We start from the raw sequence: 11362 nt of genomic DNA, 5'->3' as shown, positions 1-11362 counted from the left end.
GTTTAAAACGCGCAGCTTCTGAAAGTGTATAAAACCTCGTGCTTCTGTACAATAAATTGACATTTGCTTGCATCAAGCTGCGTCCCGTCTCTTCATTTGCCGCAGAAGCACACTTTCAGTTACTCATACTGGAAACAACCATGCCTGGAAAAGGCAACTTGTAGCTCTCTTTGCTTCAGGGCACAAGACAAAAATCATTTTAGGTGCTGAAGAGACTTTGTGGCAGCAGCAAACTTTGGATGGGGTCTAGAAGTGATTTGGGTAGCTGATGGTGTAAAAAATATACTTGCTCTACATGGTGGTTTGTTTTTTTTTTTTGCTTTAGCTGGTATGGCCATAACCATGCAAACGTGCTGAATTGTCACCCTGGAGTTGTTTTGTGCAAGTACCTGTGGACCAAGGTTTGTGAGTGGTTGCTGGTGGAGATGTCTTCACTTTGCACTGTGGGAACAAATACCATAGAATCATCAAATAGTTTGATTTGGAAGATGGCCTTCAAAGGCCATCTAGTCCAACCCCTGCCATGGGCAGGGACATCTTCAACTGGATCAGGCTGCTCAGAGCCCCGTCCAGCCTGGCCTTGGATGTTGCCAGGGATGGGGCATCGGGCACCTCTCTGGGCAGCCTGTGCCAGTGTCTCACCACTCTCATCGTAAAACAATTTCTCCCTTCTTTCTAGTCTGAATCTCCCCTCTGAGTTTAAAGCCATTCCCCCTTGTCCTGTCATTACAGGCCCTGCTAAAAACTGTCCCCATCTTTCTTCTAAGTCCCCTTTAGGTAGCAAAAGGCCACCATAAGGTCTCCCCGGAGCCTTCTCTTCTCCAGGCTGGACAACCCCTACTCTCCCAGTCTGTCCTCACAGCAGAAGTGCTCCAGCCTCTGATCATTTTGGTGGCTTTCTCTGGCCCCACTCCAGCGGGTCCATGCAACGAAAAGCTCTCAGCACAGGAGGGGCAACCTGTGTCTTTGTTATCTTTAGAACTCCTTGGGCACAGATATTACTGGGTTCACGCTTGTCTGGCTGAATCCCACCCACCCACCTATCCTTGAGTCTATTTAGGTGTCTGTGATTTATTTTTTTCTTTATACAGTGTAAATGGAGAGTGCCTGCATGTCCATACAAAGCAGAGAGGGAAATGCTGCTAAATGTTGATTATTTCTTCATGTGGGCACAGCAGGGTTTCAGAGGTGTGTTTTCTGATACTGGAAATGGCTGTGCTCAAGGGAGGTGATTTGAACTTCTCTGGTCTATTATATATAGATAGATATACAGATATAAGCCTGGGTAGAGCCAGTGGTGAGGCTTGGGCTCGCCTCTCCCTTATTTGTAGGATGCTTCTGTTATCTTTTGAGATGAAAGGTGCCCCAGAAATGTAAACCACTGACAAGCCGATCTCCTTTTAATGTAAAATAGTAATAAATACTGTCCTGCTGATCCCCTCATCCTCTGGGGTCACAAAGCACTCCATAAATTGTGCTCCAGCCTTTCGCATTCCAGCTGTTGCACATACTGAGATACAGCCGCATGTGGCAATAGAAGAAATACTATCTTTGGGCCCACTGCTCATGTTATCCACAGGTTAATGCAAGTGGTTCATATTTCCCTTCACTCCCCCTTATCCCAGTCTCTGATCCATGTTGATTTGGAGGCTTGAGTTCAGCCTGCAGCAGTTTATGCCTTTATTTCTGTTGAGTCCTTAATACAAGCCAGGACAGTGGCTATCTTCCATTCTCTGGCCAGGGTGATATTGTTGACCTGGTCTTTGCTCACCCCAGGCAGTGAATCGAGGCCTGCTGAATTACTGGGTGTTCACCTATTGTACAGATGGGGCAGGGTCATACTTTTTTCACCTTGCTTTGCTGCCCTTTCCCATGGATCTAAAACCAGTGCCTGGCCTGATGCAATGCTCAGGTTTCCCTTCGACAGGCTGTGTTCCCCTCCCTCCTTGGCTTGGATCTTTGCTCATGGAGGAGAGGGCTCAGCCACCGTTATATCATGTTTCCATTCTGTCAGCTGCACCTCCTTCCCATCCAGCATCCGCTCAGAAGATGAGTGTTTTGGAAGGAGGGATGAGTGTGCCTGAGCTCTGGTATTTTTCCATGGGGACCCCCGTCTCCTTAGCACGTACTCTAGCTCCCTGATTGCCCTTCCTTCCTCATCCTCATGCTTTTGGCCAAGGAGAGAACATAAGCCAGTAGGTCAGATTCTGTCCTAGCCCCCCAACAGCAGTCTAATTTCTCCAAGAGAAATTTATTTTGCAATTTCATCAGATACTCAAGACTCCTTCCTAGCGCTGAACCATCCATGTTTTAGAATCATTGAGTAGTTTGGGTTGGAAGGGACTTCAAAGGCCATCTAGTCCAACCCCTGCCATGAGCAGGGACATCTTCAACTGGATCAGGTTGCTCAGGGCCTCATCCAACCTGACCTCAAACGTTCCCATGGATGGGCTGTCTGTCACCTCTCTCTCTGGGTGGTGTGGGGGTTTTTTTGGTTTCTTTTGTCCTCTGAAAGCAAAAGGCTAAAGATGTAGTTGAGGTTCAGCTGCAAATTGGCCTCCGCACTCCTGTTTGTTGGGGCTTAGCCAGGAGCCATATCCAAATTATCCAAATTCAGACTGGGCTCCTGTGGGCTGGCTGACCACAACCTCTATTGTGAAGGTCCAATCCAGCAGCCTGGGTTATTTTAAAGCAGGCGAGTGGAAAAGCCCACTGAGATAAATGTTCAGGTAATCACACGGGTCCAAACTGTGCAACCACTTTGTCATCAAAGCAATTTGTAAATCAACTTGATGTCTGGCAGGGAGGCAGACACATCGGGTCCCTTCAGTGTTCATTCGCATGCAGGTGGCAGTACTCTGCTGAAGCTGCTTTTTCTGGGAAAGCCATTAAAAAAAATAAATTGAAGGAGGGAGGGAATTAAAATTAAGTATTAACCATAATTTCTTCTCATTAAAGGTAACAACAGTCCCAGTGCCAGTCTTGAACGGGGCTGGTTGATGGGTTTCCGAGATGGGGAAGCAGAGTGCATGCCACAGAAGTGAAGTGATGATCAAATAAGAAAGCAGATGAGGCTCCCCCCTCATTTTTAACAAAGGCAGGAACAGGGCCTGTGGCAGAGTGGTTTAGCTGAGCAGTTAGAAAATTGGAGGTCAAAGCCTGACATGGCTATTGATGAATTGGAGGGTGATGGAAGAAGAGTAGCAGACATTACAAGTGGGCTGCAGGAACTGAAACAAAAAGCAAGATTAAAAGAACTTAAGTACCTGGAGGTGATGTGGCTCCATGGCAGTGAGGCGAACCATAATTACAGTCACCACATGCTGCAGACTGGAGAGAGATGGAGAGAGAGGATCAAAGTGGGGTAAAACTGGTGTAAGGCAGAGGAAGGGGGTGAGATTCAGGTTGTTCCTTCCAGATGCTGTGTTTGGTCAGGTTGTGTGGTGCATCACCTGCTGGTTGTCTTTTTGGCCACCTCTTCTAAAATTATTCAGGTTTATACCCTGATGGTTCCAATATAGCTGCAGGTCATTAAGGAAGGGCTGGATTCTGCTCTGCCAATGAAGGGTGAGCCTGTCTAAGGCAACCTCCAGTGCCTGCCATTGTAAAGCATCCCCATGGGTGTAGAGCAGGGGTCCTCAAACCACGGCCCCCCAGGGTCCTCAATCCAGCCCCTGGTATTTACAGAACACCCACCCCCCACCCGCCAGGGGTTGGGGGGGGAAACCAAGCAGCCACAGATGACTGCCTGCCACTGCATCCGTGCGCTGGCCCCCTGGTTAAAAAGTTTGAGGACCCCTGATGTAGAGGAATGCAGGCAGTGGGTTGATTAGCATTGATAACATGCAGCTGTGGCCTTGCCTCAGCGGCAGTGGGTTGATTGACATGGATGATGTGCAGCTGTAGCTTGTTCCTGCTAAGTGGTTAAATAGCCCTGAGGATGGTGGAGGAGGAGCAGTGTGGTCTGATCTCTGGAGGAAGGTGGTATAACACAGACAGTAGAATCTGACCGATGGTAAAGCCTTGTTGCAGCCTACTAGTTTGTTTGTGCTGCAACAATTGGTGCTCTGTGTGAAGCTGACTGAGTTGGACTCAGACTACAGCACATGGGCATCAGGTTCAATGCTTGAAGTGGCAAATCCTTTGAAGATCTGGTTTGCCCTTAGTAGCTCATACCACGTGGGGCTTAGTAGGCAGGGTGTTGGGCTGGAGCTGGCTTAGGGCTGTTAGCAGCTCTCAGGAAAGGGTTTCTGCTGGGAATGGCCAGGTGTCAGGCTCACATTGCAGCTTGTCTTGCAGTGGTGTCACTTACTGGCTCTCACTTAATGAGATTGCTCATTTTTGTGAAGACTTTATGAGCTTCATAACTTCCTATCATCGTGCCTCTCTTTGAAACTAGAGTGGAGATGATTCCCTGGGCAGGTGATGTGCTGGAAAATGTAGATGTAGAGACTTGCAGGTAGTTTATTAAGCTTCCTCCTTTACAAAGCCAAGCTCCAAACAAATCCCTAACCACTGTGACTGCAAAATTGTCTGTGGATCCAAGTGTAGCAGTGCCTTCCTGAGTCTGCAGGTAGCTGGAGACAGTAAAAGCAAGGGTGAGCTCTTCTGCCTCTTACCAAATGCTTCGGGGAGTTCAGCTTGGTGGCTTTGCCTTGGTTGGCCTAGACTTAACTTTTTCCTGGTGATTGTTTTGGTGGCTGGAGTGGCAAAGGGAATGAATTAATTTTCCCAAAGCCTGTTAGCACCATGCTTTTCCAGGTTTGCACTGATTGTGTGTTCAATTGATTGACTGAACCCATGATTGCACGTACCATTTTTTTAGCCTGGCTGACAAGGAAACAGATCTGAGACCTCACTCTTTTTCTGTCCGCAGATCTCCTTCCAGTAATTCTTGAACGATGTGGTGGCTGAGGGTCTTATTTGATGGAGGGCTAGGAGTAATTTGAAACGCCTAGGTTTCTTGAGAATAAGTATCTTGCTAGAGACACACTAACGAGCTGAGTGAGGAAACCCCTGCAGTAGTCTTAGACACTGGTGAATCTGGTGATGCTAGAGCCATGTGATGTGGTTGTCGTTCATCTGCAGAGGCTTTCTGGGTGGATGCTTTTAGCAAATTAGTCCTAAGGGTGCCTGCAGTCTTTATATACAGCCAGGCACTCCTAGGATAAATCCTGGACCTAATTCTGAGCTGTTGGGTGCCAGCTTCTGCAGAGTGGGGACAAGAAGCAGCCAGGCTGATGCTTGACTGTGAGGCAGAGGGATGGAACCTTTTGCACGTGTCTGAACTGGGCAGACATGAGTCTTGAATCAGAATAAAAAAAAAAATATCTGAACCAAAAAACCAACTGGTTGGTTCATTAAGACATGACTAAGGGCTGCTTGGGTTAATGGAAAAGTTGAGCAAAGCATAATTGTTCCTGTATAAAGAGCACATGGAGGAGCTATGGAGGCAATCAGAGGTTATGTCTATAAGGTGTTATTTGTGTGCTTGTAGGTTTGAAGGGAGTAGACAGGCCAGCATCACTTTGCACAAGAAGGAAAACTATGAAAATAAAACTCGAAAGCTTTTATTTTGAGGGCTGTTCTTACCAGAGTAGCTGCAGCTGGTAACTGACTTGGGATGCTTTGGGTTCAGCGTTGGTCCAGCAGTTTTTTTACACATTTAGTTTATATCATGGGATTCTGTGCCAAATGAGATACCATTTGCTTGTGGCAATCTCACTGTGTGCCACCCAGCGCTCCACTGTCCCCTGCAGCTGGCACAGAGCCCATCTGTAAGTGCTAATGGGTGGAAGGGGCATCCATTTGTCTGTGTGCTTTCAAACCCATTCCAGCTCACTGCTGGTGGACATGTGGACCAAGCCAGAGGTCTCCAGTGGAAGCTGGGCAGTGATGCCAAGTACGTCAGTGCTGGTGACCTCCTCCCTGCAATGATTTCCCAGTGTCTTCTCTGGCCACGTCCAGCAACAGAGCAGTAAGGGGCAGCTGCCTTTTCCTGCTGCTGGAAGGTGGGAGGTGAAGGGTGGGCAGCCCTCAAAACAAAGCCTCAGCAAGGGTATCACCTCCTTTCTGCCCTCCTCCCTAATCTTTTCATCCCATTGCATGGTTACACTGGATTTTGCTCCCTTGCTTTCCTCTCCTTTAATGCCTGATTGCCGCAGCTAACCTCACCACCTTGCTCGTGGATCAGATCAGCAAGTGATGTGCAGCTGCTTGGCTGCTTTTTTTGGTCTACCTGGGGATGGTGGAAGAGACACAAATAAAGGAGAAAGGGGTGGGAAAGGTGTGGTGATTGTTGGGGTGACTGCTGGTGTCTCTGCTGCTGCCCCAAGAGGAGAGGGGGACACCAGGGTGAGCTTGGGAAACCCCCACCAGCATCCATGCAGCACCTTCCATCGCACTGGTGAGGAGCTAAGTAGAATTCAGTAAGTGTTATATCAACACAGAAACGCATACTCGATGCAGAAGCAAGCTGACTGAGATGGAATAAACACTGTATGCATCATCTCTTGTTCTTTCTCCCTCTTTTCAGTAGCACATGCTGATGTTGTCTGGGTGGGTCTGATCTTGGCGCTTGGGTCATTTTATGACTGTTCTTGCTGTTTCATGGGAATCAAGTGATTTATGTGCATCTTTGCAGATCTGGGCCTTTAGTTAATATCTAAGCACACACCCACGCGTGCAGCTATGGCAACATCTTATAACCCCTGCGTAGAAAAATATTTCCTTTTCATTGTAGCAGTAAAGCTGGAATTTTTGAGAGGACTGATTGTGTGAAGTGCCTGACTCCCACCCAAGTAAATAAGAGCTGAGCATGTTATTCTTTCTGATACCCTTTTTGGAAAACTCCTTGGTGCGTGTGTCTCCTGATGGTAGATTGGGGAGGGAAAGGAGGCAGCTGGAGCTTGGGTAGCTTTCTGGTGGCTGCTCGCTCTTGTAGCTTTGAAATACTTAGACATCACCCCGGAGCTCCTGTGGAAAAATCATCCAGACAGTGCTGTGCAAAGTGAGGCTGGCTTGAGACGCTCAATGCAGGGGATGCTGGGGTCCATCCCTGGCTTTCCTGGATAATTCACTTTCCCCAGAGTAGCTGCAGGACTCAAATATCCATTTTGGGCAGCCCAGTGCTGAGATGGCAGCTCTGACTCTCTACCCCACTGACCTCAAGGGCCCCACCTCCCCTAGAAGAGGTTTGCAGCACAGTGGTGATGATGAGATCCCTTCTGCTCCTAGGCTGGGCTCCTGGGCTGCTGAAGTCAGGTCCCTCCCGCTCAGTGTGCTCCACCGGTGCTGGTTTTGTATCAGGGCTTAAGATTTAGGAGCAGTGTTTGGCCCCGAGTGTTGTCTCACCTGGGGTAGTGTCGAGGGATGTTACGTGTAGAACCCAGGAGGAGATCCTTGAAAGCATTTTGAAGCTGAGGGGAGGAATAAAATAAAAAGAAGAGACTGTTTTGTCCCCCCAGTCAGCAAAGCAGCTTTAATGAAATTCTGCAGAGGGCGGGCAAGCCAGTACAGTCAGCAAAAACTGGATCTGGATGGCTGTAATATAACTGTTGAGGGAGATGGAGGAAGCTGGAGACACTACCCTGCCCTGTGCCATGCTGAGCATGGCGGTTTAACACTACAGTGTCCTCGTTAGGAGAGCAGCCATCTGTGTGTATGCGTGCACACCTGTGTGCACTCATAGACTCATTGAACAGTTTGGGTCGGAAGGGACCTTCAAAGGCCATCTAGTCCAACCCCTGCCATGGGCAGGGACATCTTCAACTGGATCAGGCTGCTCAGAGCCCCGTCCAGCCTGGCCTTGGATGTTGCCAGGGATGGGGCATCTACAACCACTTTTGGCAAGTAATTTCAGTAGAACCTGCTTGGGCTGGCCAAGGTCTTCCTCCTCCTCGTGTCCCAAGGTGATGTTTATCCCTCAGTGTCCTCTTCTTCCACCCATGTGGACCACCCTCTATTTTGGGAGCAGCTGCAGCATGCTACGGTATTGCTGTGACTTGAATGTGGAGAAGGGTGACAAAAGGGAGTGAGAGGGCAGTAGGTGGTGGGAGGTCAAGGAAGAGTTGAGGCTGAGCCAGTGGAGGCCAAAAGGGGATGGGAGGCCAGAAAGTGGTAGGAAGCCAAGGAAAAATGTGGGAAATGGGAATTAAGGAAATGCTCTTTTTTTTTTTTTTTTACCATGACTACAAGGTGAATTCTGCATAGATGCACACTGCTGTTTGAGGTGTTCAACAGATTCATAAATTACTCTGAAACAGTTGCTGAAAAAATGACTATATTTACCAATTTCAGTGAATTATTTCAGGTAGGTATGTCCCCACCTCTCTGTGGTTTTCTTAGTGTCACTGTGGGTAGTTTTTTGAAATGTCAGCTGAAATCTCAGTCCATGTCAGAAAGGCAAGATGAACATTAGAAGCTGTTAGGATGAAGTTTGAGAAGAAAAGGAGATAATGAGAGTCATGGTTGGACTTCACGTTACGGGAACATCTTGGGCAATGTGCAGCCCGGTGCAGAAGGAGTGACAGAGGTGGGAAGAATGGAGTAGCTTTTATAGGAAGAGAGACTTAATGGACGAGGCCCCTTACAGCTTTAAAAAAACTCCTTCCTTGGAGATTTCATATAGACAGAAATATCAAACCATGACTGGTGTAGAGAAGGGGAGCAGGGGTGGTTTATTCATTGTCTGTTTTCTAACCCAGAAATGAATGACTGAAATGAAATTGTTTGGCAGCAGCTTTAAAGCAAACAAAGGGAAATACTTTTCTACACACAGTGTGTAATTAAATTAGGAAGCTTGTTGGCACCAAGTATTTTGGAGGACAAAGGTATAAAAGGGTTCAAAAAGCAATTAGATGAATTGAAGGCCCAGTGAGGGCTTCTAACTCTAAGATTCAGATGCAGCCTCCAGCCTGAGAACTTCTTGCAGCTGGCAGGTTGAGTGGGAAGGAAGCATCTCCATAACTTCATACCTTACTGTGCATTTGTCCTGCATATCCCATGTCAGCCACTGTTAAAAACAAGATATGGGGCTAGACATCCCTTCCTGAAGGTGTTTCTTCCCATGGTGCAGACATGAGTTGACATATTGTGGTCCCGAGTAGGTTACCCATCTCTTACATGGTGTCCTGCAGTGGGACTCTAGCCCTTCAGGTGGTCCCTTGTGGTCCTCAGGTTCATGTAGCTCTGGCAAACACTTGCTAAGGCTCTGAGGCTCATCTTTTACAGCTATTTCCAGTCTTTTGCTCAGCTTTTCAAACTCTGTGATCCGAGCTTGCTGCTCAGCTCCTCTTATTTCTGCTGGAGAGCACAGTATACATGGAGAAGGAATGGCTGGCTGACACTTAACTGTCTGAGCCTGAATAAAACTAATGCTGGACCCAGCGAGGTGGTTTGTGCATCACTGGTATCCAGTTCCACACTGGTCTCTCTGCAAACTGGAGGCCAGCAAGGGGTTTGACCTTAACAGGGAAGGGATTTTTGAGGGCATTCACCATTGTTCCAGTGCTTTTGTTTGTGTGTTATTAAAAAAAAAAAAAAGCGATGAGCATTTTGCCAACATGCATTTGCTATTCCGTTCACTGGAAGCAGAATTAGCTCAACGCTGGCTGTATTTGAAGCCCCTGCCCAACCTCAAAGGACGTCATTCAGTATGCACTTTGTTTCAACAATTAGCAAGATGAAAGAGCATCTGGCATGCAAATTGTATGCTAGGACAAATGCCAATGTGAGGTCTTGCACTGGCAAGCAACAGTTCAAAACAGACAGAAATATCTCTTTCAGTCAAGAGATCTGCTGCTGGGTTGTCCCCAAATGCCTGTACATTGACACAGTACGTTTTTTTCCCATGGTGTCCCTTCAGAGCTAGCCTGTGCAGCAAGAAAAGCCACTTTGCTGTGTACACCTTTAGTTGATTACCAACTTCTAATCACGTCTGGTGTCGCTGTCTGACATGCCATAGCTTGGCTGTCATTGTGGCGTGGTGCAACCTTGTGCTAAAGCTGAACCTGCTCATCATTACAGGTTGCTCAGAGTGGTGCCCAATGCCCCATCCCTGGCAACATCCAAGGCCAGGCTGGACGGGGCTCTGAGCAACCTGATCCAGTTGAAGATGTCCCTGCTCATGGCAGGGGTTGGACTAGATGGCCTTTGAAGGTCCCTTCCAACCCAAACCATTCCATGATTTTTATGATCCTCTAGCTTGTTCTAAGGAGCTCCTGCAAACAGCTCTTGGTGTGCTTTGGAGGAGAAGGGTTGGGGAAAAGTTGGAGACACCATTCTGAAGGCTGATGCTCTTAAGCCGTTACCACTGGGTAGTTGTCAGGTCCTGTTATGGGGCCCTATGCAGGAGAAGGGGAAATCCCAGATTGTGTCTCAACTTGAAAAGGTAGGGTGGAGAGGAAAAATGTCTTTTCACTCCTTTCTGCTGATCTGATGTAGGAAATTATGCTGGTGGGGGGGAAACTACAGCAGTATGTTGCCTTTCTGCAGGGGACCTCCCTGTCCTCTGGTGAGTGGTGTGGGAAGGAGGGCGGTCCCTGCCCATGGAGAGCGAGAGAAGAAATATTTTCAAAAAATAGACTTTGATGTCAATATTGCTGAAGCAGCAGCGAAAGGGAGCAGATCTCTGCTGGAAGTGGAGGCAGGCTTCCAGGGCAGAGCGTGAGCTTGGTTGGTGCTTTGTGTTTTATTGTCTTAAGGCAGGATTGACCTAGTGGTGGTTGCTGTTTGGAGTGTGTGGATCCTTGTGGCAGGGGTTGTGGGTTGTCCTGCTCCCAGGCGTTATGACTGCTGAGGGAATGACCCTTTTGATGGAATAGAGAGAAAATGAGTGAACAACTAACCAGTTTCTGTAGGTACTTGCTCAGATGGCAAACGATTAATTTCTTCTCTTGAGCGTTTTCAGATCCTCTTCTGCATTCAGCTTTGCTGGAAAGTTAAAGGGGAAACACTGAGAAAGATGAAATTTCCTATTCAATTCTTTAAGAACTTTCCCTGAAGCTTGTGTAAGGATTTCTGGAAGGTCAGTAGCAGCTTCTGCTGTGGTGTGATGGTCTCATTTCCCTTTCCCCCACGATGTGCCCCTAGATAACCCCGGCTCTAGACCCTGCTGTCACAGTACAGCTGTGCAAGTGGCAAAGTGTAGATGCTGATTTTTATGGCCTGGTGGAGGTTTCTGCTGTCCATGAGCTTTGGCAAAAGAAGCTGCAATTCAGTGCACGGCATCTGCTGCGGCGCCCGGGCGCTTGGCCTTACATGAAAGCGAAAGTTAGTTGTAAGGCCAAGAGGGAGGGGGTGGGGTGGTTAGGACTGGATGCAGCCTCAGGAGGGGTTGGGGGAGCGTCCCTTTGCTTCTCCA

General features: G+C 48.0%; 1 long non-coding RNA gene across 3 annotated transcripts in view; it reads left to right on the top strand.

Moving 5' to 3' along the window:
- Positions 1-329: 329 nt before the first annotated feature.
- LOC119140788 overlaps positions 330-11362 on the top strand; it is a 61278-nt gene continuing 50245 nt past the window's right edge. For 2 of the 3 annotated variants that reach the window (XR_005101714.1, XR_005101712.1), the window contains exon 1: positions 10216-11026. This is a non-coding gene — a long non-coding RNA (uncharacterized LOC119140788). Of the gene's footprint in view, positions 402-10215; positions 11027-11362 lie in introns of those variants that run through there. The other variant, XR_005101713.1, reaches the window with a different exon arrangement.

The sequence above is a fragment of the Falco rusticolus genome, chromosome W, assembly GCF_015220075.1.
Source record: "Falco rusticolus isolate bFalRus1 chromosome W, bFalRus1.pri, whole genome shotgun sequence".
Taxonomy (NCBI): Eukaryota; Metazoa; Chordata; class Aves; order Falconiformes; family Falconidae; genus Falco; species Falco rusticolus.
Note: the sequence above shows the minus strand (reverse complement) of the source record. Positions and strands in the feature narration are given on the sequence as shown.